The sequence below is a fragment of the Macaca thibetana genome, chromosome 9 (genome assembly GCF_024542745.1).
Source record: "Macaca thibetana thibetana isolate TM-01 chromosome 9, ASM2454274v1, whole genome shotgun sequence".
Classification (NCBI taxonomy): Eukaryota; Metazoa; Chordata; class Mammalia; order Primates; family Cercopithecidae; genus Macaca; species Macaca thibetana.
In genome coordinates this window covers 48,229,675-48,254,885 of record NC_065586.1, presented here as the reverse complement: position 1 = coordinate 48,254,885, position 25,211 = coordinate 48,229,675, and the positions used below count along the sequence as shown (strand labels likewise).

At 36.5% G+C, this 25,211-nt stretch overlaps 1 long non-coding RNA gene and 1 other non-coding gene across 2 annotated transcripts; one reads left to right on the top strand and one right to left on the bottom strand.

Annotated features, from left to right (window-relative positions):
• Nucleotides 1–1,094: 1,094 nt before the first annotated feature.
• On the top strand, nt 1,095–1,197 carry LOC126963446 (U6 spliceosomal RNA). The gene has a single exon (XR_007729083.1). It is a non-coding gene; the product is annotated as a U6 spliceosomal RNA (small nuclear RNA).
• Nucleotides 1,198–5,338: 4,141 nt separating this feature from the next.
• On the bottom strand, nt 5,339–23,333 carry LOC126962647 (uncharacterized). The gene is made up of 3 exons (XR_007728755.1): nt 23,235–23,333; nt 22,162–22,251; nt 5,339–5,689 (listed from the first exon to the last, which is right to left on the bottom strand). It is a non-coding gene; the product is annotated as an uncharacterized LOC126962647 (long non-coding RNA).
• Between the last annotated feature and the right edge of the window lie 1,878 nt (nt 23,334–25,211).

The following is a 25,211-nucleotide window of genomic DNA, read 5'->3' as shown; positions in this document are numbered from 1 at the left end:
AGTAAGTCTTTTTAAGGCTTATAACCAGACACAAAAATTATATCCCCTAAGATGGTGTAAAAATGCAATCCCCTTCAAGATCCGAAGTTTTTCCAAAGATGGCCTAAGAAAGTAAAGACCTTTGTTATTAGCAAGGCAATGAAGGTTGAGACAATTAAGACAAATCCTGAGAGCCAGCACATTTAGAAAAACAGACATTTTGGACCCAGTGGAACTCCCAGCTGGATACCTGACATAGGCCAGACAATTTATGCCCTCAAGGTGGCACAGACCACAGAATAAATTTGCTGCTTACAAAGCCAAGCTTCCCAAGAAATGAAACAAGATGAAAGAAGAATCTTGTTGTGATCCTCCTATGAAAAACCACTCAGAAAGTCAGAGACAAGGAAAGCAAAGATCATCCTTGTAAAACTAACAATCAATAACCAAATAGGTACTTAAAGAAATCTACAAGTCACAGATTCAAAGAATTAATTTTATTATTATTTGTAAATGTTTTCCTCCTATCAATCTGAACCTGGAAAGGGAGGGATGAGGAAAATGTTTTACCTTCTTTCTTGGCCAGGTACCACAGATAGAAACCTGGGAGAAGCTGACCTTGGTGAGAAATCTTACCCTTTTCTGCTGCATCTGCCAGTTCTCCCAGGATTTCACCTGTAGGTGCTGGAGCAGTCAGGGTGTCTCTGTTGGCCCCATGTTGGGTGCCAAATTGTAAAGGAGAAAACATAATTTCTGTCCTTTCCCTTTTTTGATTCTTAAAGAGATGCTGTTGAGACACTGTCCTGAAAACAAAAGTCAGATTAAACAGGTGAGGAAAACAAGCAGAAGTTTATTAACACGTGCTGTACCCATCACACAGGAAAAGTCTCAGTTCAAAAGTGTTTCTTTTTCAAGGCAGTGGCTTAGGGTCCTTGCTTAAATAATATTTTAACAAGGAGCCATAAATCCTACATAGTGACAAGAAAAAGAAGAAAGCATCTTCAGGCTTCCAAAAGGTGGGAAAATATGGGAAGGTAAATGGATGGGGAGAGTGAAATCTGCTCCTAGACCATCTGGTGCCATTGTCTATGGGCTCTGTCTCTAAGCGTGTTGATGTGTTCTCTTTGGCAGCACATGTACTAAAATTGAAACAATACAGAGAAGGTTAGTATGGTCCCTGTGCAAGGATAACACAAAATAAAAAAGCAATAAAGTAGTAAAAGTCTAGTTTAAATTTTAAAAAGATATATATATATTTTAAAAAAGAAAGTGTGTTGTAAAGGAGCTTGTCCTTAGGTGGGAAAAGTAGAGAGGAGGGGCAGAGTCTGCCTCTGTGTTTTAAACTTTTAACTTTAATTAAAATCGCCAGTATGTTAGAGAGGCATATTTTGCTTATAATTCCTCTTTCTCTCACACATATATTGAAGGCTCTGTAAAGGATGGAAGACTTGTCAATCACCTCTGTGTTTGCATTCATAGTGTGTGACAAACAACTCGCATTAAGTAAATATTTGTTGGATGAATAAGTGAACAAATGAATGCGTGGTTTACAGTATGCTCAGTATCCTACTGGCACCAAATATAACCTTTTGCATAAGACCAGTATCAAAATTAGTAAATACTTCATGGGAATTTATTTGCCACATAGAAATCATTTAATAAACGCTAAACCCTTATTTGAACTACAAAAAGAAAAAAAAATCACTCAACAGAGTGAGGGAAATGATATAAATTTAACAAACCTGACCATAAGGGTTTTAATTATTTAATGATTTAATGAGTCCGAGAGTGGGTGAGTGCATGACTGATTGCTTCATGGAACCCATGGGGTTATGGGAAAGGATCAGAGTTAGCTGCAGACCAATACTGTTAATTCGAGAAATACTTAGGGGGTGCCTACCTAATGCCAGGTGAAGTATATAGTGAGACTGAGCTTATGATGAATAGCTCAGTATTCACCAAGCTGTAATTACTTTGGAAAGTAAAAGGATGTTTACCTGGTTTGAATAAAATTTGAAACTTTAAATAGTATGCTAAATGGTAAAATTAGAATTTAGGGCAATTGGAGATCTTAGCAATGTATGTTCCCTAGTTCCACCTTAGGTTTTGATTGAAGACAGGCTACTTGCACCTAATGTCTCTCTGGATCAATTGAATCCTAAGTCTAACCATTAAGGACAATTATGAAAACTAATTATTAGGAAAAATATACATTTTATTAATGTATATAGGAGGAGGGGGTATCAAAGCACTTAGGAATCTTTTAGCTAAAATCTTGAGTTTGTTGCAGCCCGGTCTGAGCCTTAAGGTCCCTGTGACAGGTAGAATTGCTCTTGCTCTAACGTTGACTTCGTTACTTCTCCTCATCACTGGTCCACCTCTGCAGATGTCTGGAGTGGCAGCTTTTTGTTGTTGCTGTTGTTGTTGTTTTTGTTTTTTTGTTTGTTTGTTTTTTTGAGATAGTTTCGCTTTTGTTGCTCAGGCTGGAGTGCAGTGGCTTGATCTCAGCTCACCGCAACCTCTACCTCCTGGGTTCAAGCGATTCTCCTGCCTCAGCCTCCCGAGTAGCTGGGATTACAAACATGGGCCACCATGCCCGGCTACATTTTTTGTATTTTTAGTAGAGACAAGGTTTCTCCATGTTGGTCAGGCTGGTCTCAAACTCCCCACCTCAGGTGATCCGCCCGCCTTGGCCTCCCAAAGTGCTGGAATTCCAGGTGTGAGTCACCGCGCCTGGCCGAGAGGCTGCTTTATAACAGAAGTGCATGAGCTCGGGAACCAAACTGAGTCTGCCCTTTATTTAAATGTTTCATAAACTTGAGCAAATTGGCTTTCATCTTGGAACCTTCTTAGCTTATTTACCTGAAATGTCAGGGCAAATTGCACCTCGGGCAGAATTTAATGAGGTCATAGTCAAGTAGGCCTGGCGTGGTCCTAAGAGCAGAGGACTGACAAAGGGTCCCCCCTTTTCTCTTCCTCAGAATGAAGAGCCTTGTTATTAGGATTTTTCCTGAGTTTCTCCATACTTCTCCTTCTCTGCTCCTCTGGTCAGAAGTTCAATGTTAGTAATCATTAAGAGGCCAAGTAGTTGGGAGAAAAGAACCCAAAGGCAAGAACTCCTTGTCTCTTCTTTGTACTTCTAAGGTCTCCTAAGTTGCAGTTTCCTACCTGAGCTAGATGTGACTTGAAAGGTTGTTGGGGGTAGATTCTGGAATTTTCATGTTCGGCTATGTAAAATGAAAAAAATCTGAAATGGATGTGGAAATGTCCATTTGTTCTTATTATAATCTCATACTTTATCTTCATTTATGATTGCTATTTAGTCAGCAATAGAACACTTCAGCTTTCAGTTTCTTCCTCTGTTAAGCAAGTCATACTCTGTAAACAAACACTCCACTAAGTGCTCTTTGAAGGGGCCTTTTCAACCTTTTGTGATGTAAAGAATCTTTTACAGCACAAACGAGTCCACCTTCTAATTTAGTTTTTTAAAGTAGGATATTCAGGGACTCCATTTACCTATTCTATTTAGAATTTAATTACACATGAAAGAATGTGTATTACTTTTCTTTCGTTCGTGTAAAAAATTACTAGAGGTTGTCTGGCGTGTTGGCTCAGGCCAGTAATTCCAACATTTTGGGAGGCCGAGGCGGGCGGATAACCTGAGGTGGGGAGTTTGAGACCAGCCTGGCCAACGTGGAAAAACCCTGTCTTTACTAAAAATACAAAGTTAGCTGGGCGTGGTGGCGCATGCCTGTAATCCCAGCTAATCAGGAGGCTGAGGCAGGAGAATCGCTTGAACCCAGGAGGCGGAAGTTGCGGTGAGTCGAGATCGCACCACTGCACTCCCGCCTGGGCAACAAGAATGAAACTCAGTCTTAAAAAAATGAAAAAAAAATTACTACAGTTTTAGCAGCAAAAAACAAAACTTCTTTTCCTTAGCTCACACTTTTATAGGTCAGAAGTCCAGTTCAGGAGGGCTCTGCTAGGTTTCATACTCAGAGTCTCACAGGACAGAAACCAAGATGTGATCAAGCTGGGCCCTTCTGTGGAGGCTCTGGGAGAGAAATGATTTTTAGTCTCATTCAGGGTGTTGCTTTAATTCAGCTCCTGTGATGATGGCACTGAAGTCCTCCTTTCCTGTTGGCTGTCAGTTGGGGCCGTTCTGTGCCACACTGCCCACATTCCTTCTCATATGCTCACCTCTGTCTTCATACCAGCAACAGTGCTTTGAGGCCTTTCTTTTTACATCTAACATTGCCTTCTGCTTTCTTCTCCTGTTAAAGAAAAAATTATTCGATGACACTTATTAAAGCACATTAATGCAGACTTTATTTGGGGCCATCACAACAGATGTGGGGACTGCAGCAATGAGTTTTCTGATGGAGACATGGGCAAGTGGGAATTTATAGTCGGAAAGCAGGGTGGGAACAGTGGATGAAAAATTATGAAGAGGAAATGTCAGAGATAAGGGAAATTCTGGCTGAACCGACCTAACAGGTTTCTTGCTGAAGACAGTCCAGGATGATCAGATATCACCTGGGAGATGATGGAGGATGAGGAGTCCAATCAGATATCAAGGGTGGGGAGTTCTTGCTAAATTCACTTAGCAGGGTTCTTGCTAAAAGTGGATTTTCTAAGGAAGTGCATAGATGGGCCTGGGAGAAGATTCAGGAGACTGACTAACGTTTGGCCAAACAAAGAACCTTTGTCACACCAGAGAAAGCTTTGTGCGTTTGAGGACTTATGGTTAGACTGGGTCAACCCAAATAATCTCCCTTCTTCAAGATCACCTGTGCTATATAACATAACAGAGCCACGGGGATAATATCTTTTCATAGTCACAGGTTCCAGCATGGAATCTTGAGTGCCATTTTTAGAAATTCTGTCCAGCACAGGTGCATCTCTACAGAAAAATAGTTTTCTGCTCTGTCTCCTCCTCCTTCACGTACCGTTCTCCTGAGCGTTCTTCAGAAGGATACTGATATCCTTAGGCAAGAAATCCTGGGACATTGAATAAAAGTAGACAAAGTAACTGAAGCAGAGGAGAAATCAAATAAAAACAGGGATTTCTCAGCAATTTTCTTGAGTTAACATCTTTGAAAAATAGGAACTTCCGAAGTTCAACCAAATCCAAGTTCTGAAGTATCTCACTAAGACTGAAGAGGAATGTATACCAACTCAAAGTTTCCTTGAATTAGAATAATTTTGTTGAGCTGCTAGGTTATATAATAAAGCCTTCCAAGCCCCATTTGATCAGAGTGAGCACTCACCATTTGTCCACGGACTATTAGATTAACAAGTGATATCTAACCAGGCTTATTCTGCCCACACACAGCAAGCCAATCACTGATATGAGTTTTACAAAAGGGAGTTTATTCATGAGGCAGCCAAGTGAGGAAATGGGAGAACATGTCTCTAGCACATCTCCCTGAAGATGGAGTTTTAAGGATATTTGTGGGATAGAGGATTAAGATGGTCCAGACATGGGGAAAGGTGATTGGTAGTGGGGAAAGATGACGTAATTGATGGTCTTTGCAAGTGTAACTGAGGATCATGACTCTTCATAGGACGCATGTTCAGTAGCATGATCTGAGGAAGGAGTTTTGGCCCTCTGATGCCAAAAGATAACATTTTAGGCATTTGTGCAGGCCCAGTTGAAGGGTCGGTGGTCTCAATCAGTTGAAACCAGACAAGAGCTGTCCCCTAGCTCCTGAAAAACAAGTTGAAGCAACTGTTACCATAGTGACATACACATCAGATATATTATCTCTAAGGAATCTGGTGAGAGTTGAGTTACATATTGTTTGGCTACATGACTTTTAGCTATAAGAGTTTAAGATCAACTAGAAGTAAGCAGTTAAAGGCAAACAAGGCAGGTTAAGTTTGGCAAGCTTAATCAGGTCAGCCTTCAGTTTCACGAGGACCAGAGTACACAGTTATTGAGAAGACTGATAGGCAAGAAAGTTCTTAATTAAAACAAGATGTTAATTTCTTTATAGACTGATTTATAATTTTTTCTTAATTATCCATTTATATTAAACTATATACCACAGTTTGTCATAGCTAAAGGTGAAAAAATTCATTAAAATCTTCATGTGCTATGGGCAAGCAACACCTTCACAAAACACAGGATGAAAAGTATCTAGGCCATCACTCCCGATTGTACTCATTCATTTTTCAGTAAGTGCTGAGCACTTACCATGTGCCAGACACTGATGTGGGTATGAGAGAGAGAGCAAAGAACAGAATGTGCCCAGATCCTGTCTTCATGAGATTTACATTCCAGGGCCCTGAAAGATGAGCTGCTGCCACAGGTCCTCCTGGGCATAAGAAGCAAAGCTGGTTCCTGCAGAACAGTGACTCTGCAAGAGCAGAGCCCAAGGCAGACACCCATCTCATGCCTGAGATCATAAGTCAGGGCCCGAGCTTGGTCAAAGTGAAGACTAAAAATGAACTACTGCCCCTGCTATATGTAAGAAGTGATTTATTGCCTCCTACAAATTCCAGAGTCCACCTGAGTCTGCTCTGGGAAACAGGAAGACTTAACCTAGAGACTCCAAGGTTTATCTAGGGGATATATGCGCTCCATATCATTTAAAATATGTAATAAAATTTTTCTTTCATAGGACTTTGGGTAAGATAGTGCAATCTGAGCACAAGGTTTAAATGCCTTTCTCTCTATTAATTCCATTGGAAAGACTGATAGGTAATAAAAATAGGGGAAATTTTCATCAGACCTGTGTTGCAATCAAAAGTGAAAAAAATAAACTTGAGGGATTTCTAAATTATACCTTATTTCCATCCAGGGGAAAATAAAGAGGCATGCCTGAACCTCCAGAGGGGCATCAATAGGCTGATAAGGCATAGTCAAAAAGAGCATTTGCTCATATGCAAACCTCACTGCCAATTTGGAAAATCTTCCTGGCTGATTGGGATTTGCAGACACCAAAAGAATGTACTGATGAAGGAACAGTTGTGAAGTGCCATTATGAGCAGAGCCCAGGAGGGAGAAGAGTAAAGAAAGCCCCTGCCCCCAGGAAGAAAGCACAGTTGCCCTTCTGAGACTGGAGTATATCCCCAAGAGGGAGGTTAAAAAATCCTCTCCATAGTCACCACAGTAGAGGGCAAGGGCAGGAGGCAAGATCAGCCTCGGGCAGCTCTTTCCTTCTTGACATGGGCAGGTAGTATTTAAAAACAACTGCACTAAGTTCCCTCAGGCTCATGAGCTTGCAGAAAGCAGCCAGTGCAGCTAGCTCAGGCTCGTCCTTGATATAGTTAATGGCAGCAGAAGCTATCACCCAGCACATACTACATATATCTCGTTTTTGTCCCGTTTAACAGATTATAAAACCGAAGCACACACAAAAACTTCCCTGTAGTACAAAGTTATAGAGCTAGGATTCTAAACACAACAATTAGATAAAGTATAATTTAGAAATCCCTCAACAGTGAGTTATAGAGCTAGGATTCTAAACACAGCAATTAGATTGCAGAGACCAGATTCTTACTGACTGTATCATATTGCCTCTTTCAGGAAGAATGCTGGGCACTGCTAGGACTTTTAGCCAGTTTCAAGTAGAACTGATTGAACAAAGCTGGCTGCATGCTACTTCCCAGTCAAAGGTAATGAAGGGGAATATGGTACCCCAAAATATTTCACTTTGGTATATGGACAAATTTTAGCTGAAGGCAATTGTGAATCAACAGATGCAGAAAGAAGCCTTCTTGGGGCTTCCCTTATCTGACTAAAAGCAGAAACTTCAGAGAAATGAGGACCACCATAAATCCTTTCTCCAGGGAAGTTTTATGGTCATGAAAAAGATGGAAAGTTGGCACCAAAATGAGTCTGCCCAAATCTTCCTAAAATAACACTTACCTTACATTAGTTCTCTCATATATTTACCTTCACATAATTTACTGCCCCTAAAAGCCCAAAATTCCCCTTTCCTTTATGTAGTCACTTCCCCACAATTTTTCACCTTTTGTTTATATGGTATATAACCTTACAATTCTACCCAATTCTTTGGGTTTTCCTTGTTTGTTGTTGTTATGTTGTTTTTGTAAAACCCTATACTTGTGAAAATGTTAATGTCAATAACATTTGTACGTTTTTTCTCCTGTTCATTTGTCTTTTGTCAGCTTAATTTGCATACCCTAACCACTAAACCCAAGAGAGTAGAGGAAGAGGGGAAAGTGTTTTATTTTTTCTACACTGCAATAAGAAGAATCACAGAGATGATACAATCCTGAAAGAATTTCACAAGGTGGTAACTTCCTTCCCATTCTTCTCAGGCTGAAAAATTATAAAAACATACCTTTCCTCGCCCCCTTGTGTGAATTGCAAGGATTTGGTTAGAGATCATCATAATTTTCTTTTCTTTTTTTTGAGATGGAGTCTTGCTTTGTTGCCCAGGCTGGAGTGCAATGGCGTGATCTCAGCTCACTGCAACCTCTGCCTACTGGGTTCAAACCATTCCACTGCCTCACCCTCCCAAGTAGCTGGGCCTACAGGTATATGCCACCATGCCTGGCTAATTTTTGTATTTTTAGTAGAGATGAGGTTTCCCCATGTTGTCCAAGTTGGTCTCGAACTACTGATCTCAGGTGATCCGCCCATCTCGGCCTCCCAAACATCATAATTTTCTAACAGATTTTATATTAGTTACCATTTTGCTGACAGACAATACCAGTTAATTTCAGAATTTGGGCCCTAAGGGCGAGCAAACCTAGGGAAATCGCACTTCTTGGGAAGATAGTACTGGAAAGTTAAGAAGAGCCTCTCTGCCTGTGTCTGGTGTTTTAAACAGGGAAGTGGCAATCCCAGATGGGGAGGAGAGTGTTCACCAAGGACCATATTCACTTCATTACTGCAGTGTGTTTTCTGATGCCACCTGGGAGGGCACTGGCAAAGGGAAATGTGGAGGGATCAATGGGATCTAAACTTTAATCATGAGGGTGAGACAAACTAATCTGGTCTCCATCACCCAAGGAGGAAACAGAATGGATAGAGACAAGAATGCAGGGGCAATGACCCTTCCTGGCTCTCAAAAGCAAGGTATCCACAACCAAGCTGTTTCTGGGGTAAAAGGAGAGATCAGAAGTCAGCCAGCCCTGGGTTCAAGTGCCAGCTTCCTGTTTATTGCATGAGTAAACTACAGCAGTTGCTTGAGTCACTGACTATTCTGTCACATGGAGATTATTGTTACCTATCTACTGCATTGGTAGAATTTCATAGGAATGAAATGTAGTGCGTATGTCAGCCTGGCAAGTGCTTGTCATGGACACACAGACTCATTCTTATGCCCACCTACCCCTGTTTATTCTCCACACATTAGCACAACACCCAACGTAAACTTTTAAAATCACGAACAGATTCATGCAGTTTCCCTAATTCAACCCTTCAATGACTTGCCAACACCCTGAGAACAAATTCACCATTTTCCCCCACAGTCTACATGGTCTGCCCATGGCTGATGTTCCAACCTCATCTTTAGCACCCTCCCCCTTGTCTACTGGGCTTCAGTCCCACTGATGGATCACTGCCACTCCACTTGCCAAGAGTATGCATAACCAGGGCCTTAGCATGTGCTGTTCCTTCTTACTCAAAACCCTTCTCTAGATATTTACATGGCTCATTCCCTCAGTTCATTAAGGTCTCTGCTCAAAGGACATGTCTCAGAACATGCTTCCCTGGTTTATCAGAAATGACCATCTTTTTATGCTTGATCTCCTTACTCAACTTCAGTCTCCTTCTTAAACATTACATTATATATTTATTTATTCATCTTTTGTCTGTTTTTTTGTAACACACATGGGTTTCATTCCTCTCTATTCCAGTGCCCAAATCAGTGCTGGCACATAGATAATAAATGTAAGTTATCTTTGCCTTTCTTCTTTCATTCCCTATCCTCTCTCAGGACTACAGAATCCCATTCAGAATCTATGAGAATCAGAGTTGTGTTTTTATAAGTAAACGAGACTTGACCCCTCTCCTACTATTGCAGGCACCACCACCTTCGCCGATGAAACCCACATTAGGAGTGCATTCTCTGTTCAGTTCCTCTTATGTGTCCTTACAGCATGGAGCTTCCTGAGCTCTGCAACCATGTCCCCCGCTAGGGGGAAGCTGGAAGGAATCAGTTTCTCCCCAGAACTGCCTGCCTCATCCTCAGACCTCCCGCTGCATCTCCCCAGTAAGTGCCTAAGTGCAGCTGTGTGCTCTGCAGCCAATGACTGGTATCCTTATAGGCACCTGGTAAGCTTTATGAGCCTTTATGGCACTCGATACATAATAAATAATAATATGCTGTCAGATGATTACTCTATGACTGCTGCTATGATGAACCATTCAGGGGGAAGTAATAACCATGAGCAAATAGAAAAGCAAACAAAGAAACAATCTGTTTTGCTGCACCTAAAATGAATCTAGGAACACAGAGAGATTCATCAGAAATTGAAATGTTTTGTTGACAAAGGCATGGAGATAATAGGTGTCTTTAAATGTGCCTTTTTCTGAACAGCTCCACTGTGCTCTGCCAGCACACTGTTCTCTGACCTCACACTCATGGAGGTGGCACAGGGGAACAGGGGAAGGGAGGAGACAAGCGTGGTCTCCTCGTCATAGTCCATGTGAAGCCATGAGTCCAGTGAAAGTTAGTTTTTCTCTGGCTCCAACAGGCCGGCAGTTGGGCTGTCAGAAATGAATAATAATGGGGTATGTGATCCTTTAACAGAACCTAGTCAATAAATATGTCCTATACTATAATAACTCTTTTTTCAACTCCTGTACTTGTCAGAGGGACTTGAAGTACAGAATTTTACAGTCCTTGTCCCATTGAAGGAATATTGCTAGATGCCTGAATGTTTAATAGCAATAAAACACAAGGTGCCAAAGATCGGATTCTGTTAAAAACTAATGGCTATACTGTATGATTCCATTTATAGAGCAACCTTGAAATGAAAAAGTTACAGTAATGGAGAACAGATCAATGGTTACCAGAGATTACAATCAGAGGGAGAGTGTGATTACACAGGGGTAGCAGCATGAGGGAGATTTTTTGTAGTGCTGGAAGAGTTCTATATCTTGATTGTGGTGGTGTCAACAGAAATTTATACGTGTGAAATTCCATAGTACTATACATCATCATCAACATCACCACCACCGCCAACAAAAGCTGATAAAAGTCAAATAATTCTTATGGTTTAATTAATAGTGTTGTATCATTACCAATTTTCTGGTTTTGAAAATGTACTCTTGTATATAAGATGTTATCATTGGGGAAAGCTAGGGAAAGCACACACAGGAACTTCCAGTATTATTTTTGCAACTTCTGTGAGTTTTAAATTAGTTCAAAATAAAAATTTGAAAAAAATGCAAAAATAAAACCCTAATGGATATATTCCAGTTCTGTGTCCTTCGGAGTAACTATGTTTCTGTTGTCTTTCCCATTGCTGTGACTACACAATCAAGAGAGAATATATGGAGGAGATATTTTAGGACAGTGAAAAGTAAATAGTAGCAAATGGGTTGGAAAGAAGACCAGAATTCAAAGCATCACCAAATGGTGGTAAGTTTATGCATTTTTTCCCTACATTATCCCCTAGGCTGAATGCAATTCAAATTGAAACTGAGAGGTGGTCATTTACACAAACAGAGAGGCCTCCAGGAAAAACTCTCCAGTTCTGGCTCCAGGAAGTGAGAGAGGAGCTCTGAAATCTCAAAAGGAATGTGGAAATCCTCTGTTGTCAATGTTGTGTTGCTGTTGTTTATCCTCCAAGTAATATCACTGCAGTACTGACAGAAGTCTCACTATTCAGTGGGGTTGGGAACCCAGGAGTGTGGACAGAGCTACCATTGCCTTTTTCCTCATGGATCCTCCTTCCACTTGACCCTAGACAAAGTGTAGTCATGGAAGTGCATGGCAGGGCAGAAAAAATAAAGTCACAATACTTTCTCTGGAGGACCAAAAAGAGGAGTGCCAGGGACCCTTTGGAGTCAGTAAAAAACCACTGGATGTGCTTTACCTGAGAGACTGTGAAGAGGGAGGAAACCAAGAAGACATCCCCCATAAAGTAGTTTCAGAAATCCTGGGTTCACCTTCAGTCTACACATGAATGGATCTGATTCTACTGAGCATATAAAGATTTAGAGGACAGAACTAATAACTAGATCATTGACCAAGTCTCAAATCCACCACAGGGTGGCACACATGTGGGCAAAATCTGAATAGCGCTGTGAGGCACCGAGCAGTGAACTGAGATTGAATTCACAGCCCACAGAAGACAAGTTGGAACTTGTAGTCTGCACTTAGTCAGGTTGCCTTGCCACTAAGAGAACCATATCAACATTTGCCATAGAATTTAGATAACAACCAGAGAACAAAACATAATATTCAAAATATCCAGGAAATAAGCCAAAATTACTTGCCATGGGAACAAAACAAAACAAAACAAAACAAGAAACGTTCAATTTGCATGAGAAAAGACAATTAACACTCACAAATGTCAAGATGACACAGATGTTGGAATTACCTGATAAAGACTGCAGAGCATCTATTATTTGAAAGACATGAGAAGCAATAGTAAACACTCTTGAAAAAAATGGAAAAACAGAAAGTCAACAAATAAATAACATATAAAAAGAAGAATCAAATAGAAATTTTAGAACTGAGAAGTATACTAACCAAAATGTAAAACTCATTAGATGGGCGTATTAGCAAAAACAGAGAGGGAAAAAATAAAGAGAGCCCCAGAGATCTGTGTGACAATAATAAAAGATTTAAAATGCACGTCATTGGAATTGTAGAAATATAGGAGAATCTTGGTAAATATAAAGGCCATTTTCCTCTTCTCATGTTTTTAAAATTTATTCCATGTTTGAAACAAAAATTGTAACGTTCATCTGATAACGTTTTAATGTAGTTGTTGTAATATGAAAACTATAACATAAAGGAAGGAAGGTAAGGGGACCTATGTGATGCTAAGTTTTCTATATAGTGTAATAAAATTCTTAGAAGTTTATAAAAAGAAAGTGTATATATTTTAATTATGAGAGCAGCCAGTAACAAACAGATAAAGTAAAATCCATAATAGATCAATTAAAACAGAATAAAAGAAACTTAAATGTCACTCACTGAAAACAAAAAAGGAGAAACAAATGACAAACAGAAGTGACAGAAAGCAGACTGAAATAGTAGAGTCAAATACAAATCTGTTAATAATAATCTTAAACACAGCAATTAAATAAGAGAAATTTTCAGAATGGATTTTTAAAAATGACTCAACTAAATGCTGTCTACAGTAAACTCACGTCAAAGATAACAAAATAGGTAAATGAAAAGAAAAAGGATAGACAATTATGTCCCATGCAAACATTAACCCACAAAAGCCTGAGAGGCTATACTAATATGAGAAAAGAACATTTCGGAGCAGAGAAAATTACAAAGAGTTCTTGCATATGAAACAACAGTAACAATCCTACATGCATGTGTGTTTAACAACAGAGCTTAAATATGCAAAAATGACAGAAATTAAAGGACGAATACAAACATTTGTGATTATATTAGGAGATTTCAACATATCACTTAGTAGTATAGAGAACTAGAAAACAGATAGTCAGCAAGGATATCGAAGAATTGAATGAAACTATCAACCAACTGCATATAATTGATGTTTATAGAACACTACACTCAGTGACAACAGAATACCCATTCTTTTTAAGTCCACATGGTACATTTACCAAGATACTCCAGAACCTGAATCATTTAAAAAACTTTGTGAAGTTTAAAATAATTAAACTCTACAAAGTTCTCAGACTTTCATGGAATTAAACTAGACATCAATAATAGAAAGATGACTGAAAAATCTGGAAACATCTGCATATTACGTACCCCACTTTAAAATAATCTGTGAGTCAAAGAGAAACTTCCAAGATAAATAGAAAAAAAAAATAGAACTTAAAGAAAATAAAAGCACAAATAGATCAAAGTTGTTGTGTACAGTTAAGATAGTGATTAGACTGAAAGTCACAGTAATAAATTCATTTATTAGAAAAGAAGAAAGTTCTCAAATCAATATTCTATGCTTCTAACTTACAAAATAAGAAACAGAGCAAAATAAATTCAAAGCAAATTTAAAGAAGAAAAGAATAAAGATAAGAGTAAAATTCAAGCAACAAATATTAAATATCAATGAAAGTAAAAGCTGGTTCTTTGAAATAATCAATGAAATTGATAAATATCAAGATAGTAAAAAAAAAAGAGAGAGAAAGGATATAAATTACCAACAGTAGAAATGAAAGAGATGCTCTCACTAAAAATGGCATACATGTAACAAGAATAGAGAGTGAACAGCTAGCTCAACTCTATGCACTCTCTTCAATAATTTATCTGAAATGACACAATTCCTCAAAAACTGTAAACTACAAATTCAGAAAAGATGAAATAGACAAATCTTCTTACATAATTAAATAATTTGAATTTGTAGCTCAAGAGTCTCCTGAAAAAGAAATTCCAATCTCTGATGATTTCCTAGTGTAGTTATATCAAATATTTTAAAAAATAACATCAGGTGTTGAAAATGTCTTTCAAATAATAGAATAAAAAATTTTGTCTACATAATTTCATGAAGCCTATGTCACTCTGTACCAAAACTAAAGCAGCAGAGTAGAAAAAAATGAAAACTACAGACCAATAAAAAAAAAAAAAAAAAAAAAAAAAAAAAAAAAAAAAAAAAAAAAAAAAAAAAAAAAAAAAAAAAAAAAAAAAAAAAAAAAAAAAAAAAAAAAAAAAAAAAAAAAAAAAAAAAAAAAAAAAAAAAAAAAAAAAAAAAAAAAAAAATCTTGCATTAAAATATGCAAGAATTGTCAACAAAATATTGTTAAATTTAATGAAGCTATATAAAATCATCATAATGACAATGACAATTCACCATGACCAAATGGAATTTATCCCAGTAAAATAAAACTTGGTTCAATGTTCAAATAACAATCAATGTGATCCATCACATTCAGAGTTCGAAGAAGAAAAAATACATTATCAGATCAACTGATGAAGAAAAAGAAGTTCACAAAATTTAGCATTCATTTATAATAAAAACTCTTTGCAAAGCAGGAACAGAAAGGAACTTCTTCAATTTGATAAAAGGTCTGTACAGACAAAATCTACAGCTACTATCATACTTAATAATGAAAGTCTGAATGTTTTCTTCTTCAGATTAGGAAAGATAAGGAATCCTTTCTCACTATTTCTATTCAACATAGTACTGGAACTTTTAGCCAACGCAATAGGCATGAAACAGCAATTATTTTTTAGAAATAAATTAGACGTGAATAAATAAAACCATCTCTATTCACAGAGACATGATTGTCTGTATAGAAAATCCTAGAGAAGGAAAAACAAAAACAACAGATACTAGAGAGAATGCAGAGAAAGGGAGTGCTTATTCACTGTTGGTGGGAATGTGATTTAGTATAGCCACTTTAGCAAACAGTATGGAGACTCCTCAAAGAACAAAAATTAGAACTACCATTTGATCCATCCATCTCATCATTAGGTATCTACCCAAAGGAAAAGCAATCATTATATCAAAAAGGTATCTGCACCTATGTTTATTCTAGCACTATTCATAATAGCAAAGATATAGAATCAAGTATCCATCACTGACGACTGGATAAAGAAACTGTGGTATGTATATACAATGGAATACTGTTCATCCATAAAAAGAATAAAATCATGTCTTTTGCAGCAATATGAATAGAACTGGAGGCCATTAAGCAAAACAAGTCAGTAACAGAAAGACAAATACCACATGTTCTCACTTCTAAGTGGGAGCTAAATAATGTGTACACATGGGCATAGAGTGTGGAATGATAGACAACTGAGACTTAGAAAAGCAAGGAACTAGGAGGGCATAGACAATAAGAATAACTTAACGGTACAGTATATGTTATTCATGTGATGAATACACTAAAAGCCCTGACTTCACCACTATACAATCTATCCATGTAACAAAACTACACTTGTACCCCATAAATGTATACAAATAAAAAATGTCCAAAATAATAACAAAGTTGACAAGGTTGCAAAACGTAAGTCAATACTGAGAAATTAAACTTTTTTCTATATACTAACAAAGTACAGTTAAAACCTGAAATTCAAACAAAAACAATACCATTTATAATAACTCCAATAAAAATAGAAACACTTTGGCATAAATCTGGAAAAACATCAAATAGAGAATCTGTATGTTGAAAACTATAAAGTACTGTTGAAAGAAATTAAAGACCTAAATAAATGAAGAAAACTACCATGTTCAGGCATTACAAGATTTAACATAGGAAAGATATTAATTCTTCCCAATTTGATTTGTAAGTGAATTCAGTATTGACCAAAATTTCAGCAGAATATTTTGTGTACATAAGCTGATTCTAAAATTTACATGGAAAAGCAAAGAAATTTGAATAACTAGAGTAATTTTGGAAAAGAAATATAAATTTTGAGAAATCATACTAATTTTAATAATTATTATAAATCTATAGCAATCAAGACTATGTGCTATTGGTGAAGATCAAACATGTAGATCAATGGAAGAGAGTAGTGTCCAGAAATTAACCCACACAAATATGGCCAATTTATATTTGACAAAGTTACAGATGCAGTTCAATGAAGAAAAGTATTATTTTCAACAAATGATGATAGAACAATTTGACATATACAGACAAGAAAATAAATCTTAACTTACATCTCATACCTCGTACAAAAATTATCTCTGAATTGATCATACCTCTAAATGTAAAGTGCTAAACTAAAAATTTTAGGAGAAACTCTTCAGGACCTAGGGCTATGCAAAGAATTAGAATTCTTAGATATGACAACAAAAGCCTGAGACATAAAAGAAAAAAATGATAAATTGGATTTCACCAAATTTAACAAATTTTGCTCTGCACAAGACATTATCAGAAGGATGAAAAGACAAGCTACAGACTGAGAGAATATATTTACAAATCACGTATCTGACAAAAGACATGTACCGGTAGTAAATAAAGAACTCTGAAAACTTGACAGTAAAAAAACAAACAACACATTTTTTCCCAATGGGCACAAGATGTTGACAGACAATTCACCAAAGAAAAAACATCGATGTCAAATAATCACAGGTAAAGATGTTCAACATCATCAGTGACTAAATGAAAAATTAGGATCATGATGAAATATCACTGCCACATACTGAATGTCCAGACTGTAAACTACTGTCAATATCAACTCCTGCCAATGATGTGGAGCTTCTGGAACTCTTGCATATTGCTAATAGCAATGTAAGATGATGCAGTTGCTATGAAAAATGGTAAGTAGCTTCTTCTAAAGTATTCATATGCTCATCATATGGCTTAGCAGCTCACTCCTAGGTATTGACTCTACAGAAATGAAAACTTATGTTAGCACACAAAAATCTATACATGGATACTTTAATGTCTTTATCACTAATTGATCAAAACTAGAAACAACACAAATGTTTCTCAATTAGAAAACAAATAAACAAAGAGTGACACATTCATACAGCGTAGGTATCCGTCAGCCATAACAAGAAACAATCACTGATACACGCAAGAACATGGATAACTCTCAAAAGCATCATGCTGAGTGATACAAGCCAGTCTCAAAAGGTCATATATTATATGATTTCATTCATACAGTAGTCCCCAGGAAAAGAAAAAAAAAAAAAACTATTGTGATGAAAACAGATCAGTGGTAGTCAGAGGCTGCGTGTGAGTGGGAGGTAGAGTATAAAGAGTGTGCATGAGGGAATTGTTTTAGAATAATAGAATGGTTGTGTATGTTAATTATGGTGGTGGTTACATAGACCTACATATGTATTCAAATTCATAGAAATGACAGTAATAAGGACAGTGTGGTACTGGCAAAAAAAAAAAAAAAAATAGACCAATCAATGGAGCAGAATAGAGAACACAGAAATAATTCACATAAACATAGCCTACTGATCTTTGACAAAAGAGCAAAGACAATTCTATGGCAAAAGGACAGTCTTTTCAACAAATGGTGCTGAAACAACTGGACACCTGCATACAAAAAAAAAAAAAAAATCAATCTAGACACAGGCCTTACACCTTGCACAAACATTAACTCAAAATTAATCAAGACCTAAATGTAAAACAATAAAACTTCTAGAGAAAAACACAGGAAAAAATCTAGGTGACCTCGGGTTTGGTGACTTTTTAGATATAACACAAAAGCACAGTCCATGAAGAGAAACTGGGTAAGCTGAACTTCATTAAAATTAAGAACTTCTGCTCTGTCAAAGACACAGTTAGGAGAATGAAAAAAGAAAGTCATTACTTTCTGACTGAGAAAAAAGAAAAAAATTGCCTAGCAGCTATCCAATGGCTAGTATACAAAATATACAAAGAGCTCTTAAACATCAAAAATAAGAAAGCAAACAACTCAACTAAAATGGGCAAAAGATCTGAACAGGTAATTCACCAAAGATGTACGGATAGCATACGAAAAGATACTCAATAACACATGTTATTAGTTAATCACAAATTAAAATAACAATTATAAACCATCACTCACCGATCAGAATAGCTACAATTTTAAACTCCGATAACATCCAATGCTCATACGGACATGGAGCAACAGAAACATTCATTCCTTGATAGTGGGATTTGCAAAATGATTCAGCATTTTGGAAGACAGTCTAGTGATTTCTGACAAAGCTAAACATCATCTTACCATACAATCCAGCAATCACCAAGTAAATTTACCCAAATTATTTGAAAACTAATGTCCCACAAAAACCTGCATACGGATGTTTATAGCAGTTGTATTTAGAACTGTCAAATCTTAGAAGCATCCAAGGCATTCTTCAATAAGTGAATGGATAAATTATGATACATCTATACCATGGAATATTATTCAGATTTTAAAAAATGAGCTATCGAGTCATAAAAAAAGACACAGAAGAATCTTAATGAATAGTACTAAGTTTAAAAAGTCAGTCTGCAAAGGCCATATACTGTACAATTTTAACTATATGACTTTGAATTAGGAAAAACTATAGAGACAATAAAGAGATCAATGGTTGCTAGGAAAAGGGTGGATGAGAAGAAGGTAGGCATGAGTAGGTGGAGCACAGGGGACTTTTAAGGCAATGAAACTATTCTGTATGATACTGTAGTGGTAGATACATAACATTTATATTTGTCAACACCCATAAAACTATTATAACACAAAGTGTAAACCTTACTGTAAAATATGGAATTTAATCAATAATAATATATAAATACTGGTTCATTAACGATAACAAATATACTACATGAATGCAAGATGTTAACTGTGTGCAGGGTATGGGGAAGAGGAGTAGTATATGGAAACTCAAATTTCTGCTCAATTTTTCTGTAAATGTAAAACTGCTTTAAAAATAATGTCTATTAATTTTAAAAACAGAACTGTACACTCTGAAAGAAAAACTCTACTGCACTGATCATTTCAAAAACAAGTTGAAAATAAAAGCAACCTAGGTGTATAATAACAGGGGAAAGTTTATATGTGCACACAGAAAAATCCACTTATTCATCATTCAACAAGTATTTATTTAGATCTCCATGGACTCTTTATATCATAGTAAAGTAAAACATTCATGTTCAGGATATTATCATTTTTTCTTAGTCAATTAATTACTGTCACTTAATCTCTATCTCATGCAACTCTCCAGTCTGTGGAAATGTTTTCCTTTCATAGTCAGCTTACATTTTCTGGCTGAGCATTTTCTTCATCCTCTTGCTGCTACCCTTGCCTCACTTGTCCTCTTGCCAAACTCGCGTAACATGTGTGCTGTCATTCGCCTATTTTCCATCTTCACCTTCTCACATAACTCAATGAGCACTGTGGGAGAAAGCCTTAAAGCAGCCCTTGGCATGTGGTCACTGCATCAGCTCTGACTTCAAAGAGGCGCACAGCACTACTCAGTACTCCTGTTCTATCTGTCTTGAGAGATTTTACTTCACAATTGTGATTTTTAAATTCTTCCATTTAAAAATAATAGCTGATCCCACCACCCTGTTTGCTCTCAGCAGTTAAGCTTTTGTCACAAGTAAAATAGGAATTGTCCCAGGAGCTCTACCAACAATTTCCACTCTAAACTGACAAACATAGACCCATCCTGATTCATTGATCTTTGTTACTGCCTGTTAAAACAGAAAGCTTCTTCCTCCAGGAATGTTCTTGCTTTCTTGGGACCTCATTCTATCAATTACTTCTCCATGATTTGCTCTACTATTGTCAAAAAATCTATCTCTACAAACTTTTCCTTAAAAGCATTCACACTTTATTAGATCTTTCCCAGCTTTGGAAGAAACAAAAAAAAAACTTCAAATAAACATTAGAGCTTATGTCCTATCTTTTCCCTTATTGACAGTCCTTTTCATTTCTCACTTTCCATTCACTTCCTGATTCCGGTCATCTGATTCTTTGCCAAGTAGCCATAAAATTGTACTCAAAAAGATACTAATGCAGTCTTTAATACCAAATCTAATTGACACATTTTTATCTTTATTTTCCTTGATCTTTGATCTGCACCTAAAATTTTCTTCCCTTGGTTTCTGTGATTTCATGCTCTTGCTCTAATCCTCATTTTTTTGTTTGCTCTTTCACAGACTCCATTGTCAGCTTTTGTTCTTTTATATTTCATTCAGATGTTGGTCTTCATACTGTACACATAGTCCCTGAACAACTTCTTCCTTTTATTCTTATAGATCCGATTATGTATCTTAACTCCAGTGTCTCACTCTTGAATTTGCTTTATAACCAACCCCCCTATCAGCATCCTCTACTTATATTTCCAAGAATACCTTAGAATTGAAATGAAAATCAAAACCCTTTATCTTCTCCCCTTCTTCAATAGTTTCTGCTTTAATTGTCTATCCAATTATCCAAAGCAGAATCCTGGGATCTAGCCCTAACATATTCCTCTAATGCTTCATATCCAATCAATTTCCAAGCCCTCTTGGTTTCATCACCCAAACATCTCTTGAATACAATATGTTACTCTACAATGTCAATCACAGCCTAAGTCAAATTATCATCGTATCTCATATAAATTATGAATTTTGTCTTTTAACTGGTCTCCTGGCTTCAACTTTGTTTGCCTCTGGTATAGTTTTTCACACAGCAACCAGGGTTATCTTTCTCAAGCAGAGTTCTGATTAGATCACTCCTATGCTTAAAATAGTTCAATGGCTCTTCTTGTATTTAAGCTAAAATATCATCTCCTTAGCAGAGCTCACAATCTTTCACAATTTGACCCCATTGAATTCTACTGACCCAGCTTTCACTACTTCCCATCCACACTCTATTTCCCAATCAATCTGAACTATGTGTAATTTCCAGGATGCACAGTTCTATCTCATGTCTCCAGGTTCTATCTCAATGCCCCATTCTCAAAGAATGGAACACTCTTGAACTTTTTTTGCCATGCTGTCTTCTATTTATTCTTTAATTCTCAGTTCAGATACCATCTACCCTAGACATCTTTTTCTGGGTAAGGACTGCCGCAATACTCTGTATTTATTTCTATCACAGTGCTTGTCCCACTGTTGTAATAATTGGTGACTTGCCTACTAGTGGAATTTCTTGAGGGCAAATTTAAAATGCTGTGCCTTATTGATCTCTATATTGCTGTTCAGACTAATAGATGATCAAGAGATGTTTAAAGAAGGAATTTAGAAAATCAGAATGGAAGGAAGAAAAGAAAGAAGGAAGAGAGAAAGGGAGCGAGAGCGAGAGGGAGAGAGGGAAAGGATGAATAATAATAATAAAAAAAGAAAGCAAAGAAGGAATTACGCCCTTTAAGATTACAGCTATGTAAAAGTGCATTATACTAACAGATATTTTGTTCCTGGTATGAGATTATGGGTGATTCACTCCTGGTTATGAAACTGTGTTTAAAGTTGTTACATTGTTTCAATAATTAAAATGCCACTGATTTTTGTTCTACAAGTATGTGACAGGTACTCCTGGTATGACAGAGACTGCTCTCTGTTCTTCAAAAGGTGTTTCTTCCTCTTCTAGGCACATGCCTAGACTGGGTTTCACAGCCTTCCTCTCTGCCAGTAGGGCCATAGGATCAAGTTCCAGCAAAGAGACTATGAACAGTAGTGACATGTACCACTTCAGGATTTGATCCTCAAAGTCCTCTCACAGTGATCCTCTGCAATTTCTTCCTGTCTCGAAGGTGGCCAGAGAGAGCATCATGAACCTAAAGGAGTGGAGAAATAAAATATGAGAAAAGCCCAAGTCCTTGAATGATTGCTTGAAAAATCTCCCTACCAAAACAGTCAATTGGACTTTATTTGGGTGAGACTGCGTTTCTATTGAGTGAAATTATTGAAGTTTGAGAATTTATCTATATGGCAGTTAAGCTAAAGTAATATACTTGGTGAATAGTTTAACATGGAACCACCTAGATACTGAGATGACCTTGATTTTAATTTGCCTGTTGTAGAGCACATGGGAAGTTGATATCAGCAAACCTGATTCCTACAGCTATGGAAGGATGAAATTTATCAGTTAGTAAAAATAATTCTATCATGAACAGTTTGAGTGTAAGGGAATAATAGATATAATATTGTCCATCCCTCTATATTACACATGGGAACTCTGAGGTGCAGAAAGGGAAAGGCTGAATCAATTGTTGCTAAGTCAAGCTTTGCTTTCAACCTTCCCAACCACATGTTAGGATGCCTTGTCTGGGACAATTCACAGTTCATTGATTGTCCAGAGAGCAACATGTGTGCTCTGGCTGCCTAGATGTGACACTGCCTTTCAAGCCTCCAAGGGCACTCTTCCTGAAACTGCCTCTGTGGTTGAGGAGGATCACCTTCTCAAAGAGAGGAGAATAGTTCTTTGACCAAGAGCATTCAAGGAGCTGAAATTTCCTGCTAGAACCTTTAGAACCCTTAGTCCGCGGTCAAGAGGGTTCTTGTGCTCTTGAACTAAGAACAAACTTGCTTAACCAGATATGAAAATAAAATGGTATGAGGTAAAAATGAATTAATTAATTTTGTTGTATTTTAAATTTTCTGTTTAATAAAGAATGCTGTAGATTTTATTAACCAATGACAGACTGGGAGATGATGGTGGAAAGATATAATCACTTATTCATTTCTGGTACAAGTGTAAAATGAGATGCCATTTGGGGCTATCTGATTTAGAAATATCTGGGGTGTGCATGGAAGTTACCTATGTACATGCTCTATGATTCATCCACACCACAAAGAAAATTTCTGCATAGGTCTACAGGAAGTTGAGTAGAAGAACAGAAGGCATTATCTGTCCATTGCTAGAAGAATAAAAGTAAAATGGGATGGATAAATACCGTAATAAAATGAAAACAAGCAAGCAAATCATTGAGGGAATTAAGTATAAAACTAAACTATATATTGTGTGAATACAGATATATGTGTGTATATGTGTGCATATATACATATCCACATATATACATATCCACATATATATCTGCATATAGTGTACACTTAAATACATACAAAATAGCATAAGATTATTTTTCCTTTTCATCAATAAAATGTTCAGGGATAGAAAAGTATACATCATTTAACAAAAACCTTATAAATGTTTCCCTTGGCTTAAAAAATTAAACATTTCAAATAAAATTCAACCCCATAAGTAATTGAACATTAAACCTCCAAGAACATATTCTCTTATCTGGCAAGAGTTTAAAATTACTAAGCTCTTGCTTATACTTTTATGCTCCTGCTACATATATATTTGTGCAGAAACAATATACAGTATTATTTTATATGTTTAAAGCTTTCTAAAAAAGATATTGTACTGCATGAATCCTTTTGCAACCAGCTTGATTTATTTAACATTGTGTTTTTGAGTTTTCTCTCTGTTGTTGTTTGTACATCCAGTATGTTTATTTGACTGTACCATATTTCATTGTGTGCATATACTACCTAGTATTTTCCTTGTCATATTGATGGGCAGATCATTTCAAGTTTTTGACATTACAAGTCATTTTGAAATGAGCATTTTTGTATATGTCTTCTTGTTCACATGTCTATGAATTCATGTATGGTATAATACTAACTCTGAAATTCCTATAGCAGTAGTGTTTGCATTTATCTAGATATTGTCAAATGATTCTCCAAAGTGGTAGCTCCAATTATATTCTCACTGCTAGTGCATGGATGTACCTGCTCCTTTTTCTTTACTGACATCTCTGCTAACACGTGGCACATTCAGAGAATATTGTTAGTTGTTGCCTTATAAAATTTATTTATCTGATGAATACAAAAAGTCTTCTGAGGTTGAGAATCTTAATGTATTTATTTACTCTTTGGGGTTTACTTCTTATCTTTTTTTCTATTTTTCAATTTTCATCTACTTTCTTACTGATTTATAGTAATTCTATATACACTACTGAATGCTAATTCTTTGTCAGTTTTGTGCACAGCAAATGTGTTTCCTGATCTGTGGGTTATCTTTTCAATTTGTTTGTGTTTTTGATACACAATTCTTTTTAATTAAAAGTTTGAAATCCATCTTTTCTTTATGTTCCCATGGTTCTTGATGTATTTGAAAAAGCATTCTCCAATATTGAGGTCATAAAGATATTTGCTATATTTTCTGCTAAACATTTTAAAATTTTACTTTTTACAGTTATATCTTTAACTGAATGGAATTGATTTGTTTTTACAGTAACAAGATGGGATTCAATTTTTTTTTCATATGGATAAGCTATTATATCGGAACCATTTACTGGAATGATCCTTTTTCCCAGCTGCTTTGTAATGCCAGCTCTGTTGCACATCAATTGATCAATATGTTGCACATCTGATCAATATGTTTTCATTGTCTATCATGTTTTCAATTGTGTTCTAAGTACTAGTTACATATCAGTAACAAAATAATTACACATGATGCTCATTCTGCATTTCCAGCCTGTTTCTTAGAGTTGATATTGCTGTGTCTAAAACACTGTTTAATGACTATAAAGTTTATTTGTTCATGTTATCTAATAAAAAAGTTCCTCTCCTCTTATTCCTCTTTTTTCCAAATTATTCTGCCATTCTTACCCCTCTTATCAAAATACACATATATCTAAAATATTCATATATATGAGTACAAATATCATTTCTATAACAAACCTGTATCTTAGGTTGTCTTCCCCAAAAGCAGAGCCTGAGAAGAATT